Raw genomic sequence first — 289 nt, forward strand, 5'->3', positions numbered from 1 at the left:
TCATGTGGCTGTAGAATATGTAGCTGTTTGTTATCACTCTCTTATCTTCACCAGCTTGTTTGTTCAATTTGCAGAGTTTAGGTTTTGTATGCTTTTGGGAAAATGGCTGGTTCTTTTGAAAGTATTGAAATTAATGTCTACGGGATTATTCCATTTAGTTTATACTATGTGATTTTATTAAATAGATTCAAATTTCCTATATATTATGATAAGAATGATACTGTATGGAGTTAAACAAGTTGGGAATAAAGAAAATGATGAAAGGATTGTGCTTTTAGTTCAAGTTTAA

The 289-nt window shown here is 29.8% G+C and overlaps 2 protein-coding genes across 2 annotated transcripts in view; both read left to right on the forward strand.

Annotated features, from left to right (window-relative positions):
• LOC119592082 (longitudinals lacking protein, isoforms H/M/V-like) overlaps nt 1-289 on the forward strand; it is a gene marked incomplete at its 5' end in the record, with an annotated part of 34,503 nt that overhangs the window by 25,412 nt on the left and 8,802 nt on the right.
• The window catches only part of LOC119591796 (gastrula zinc finger protein XlCGF8.2DB-like), a 6,080-nt gene that overhangs the window by 295 nt on the left and 5,496 nt on the right, over nt 1-289 (forward strand). The window lies entirely within an intron of this gene.

This window comes from Penaeus monodon, chromosome 29, assembly GCF_015228065.2.
Source record: "Penaeus monodon isolate SGIC_2016 chromosome 29, NSTDA_Pmon_1, whole genome shotgun sequence".
Lineage (NCBI taxonomy): Eukaryota > Metazoa > Arthropoda > Malacostraca > Decapoda > Penaeidae > Penaeus > Penaeus monodon.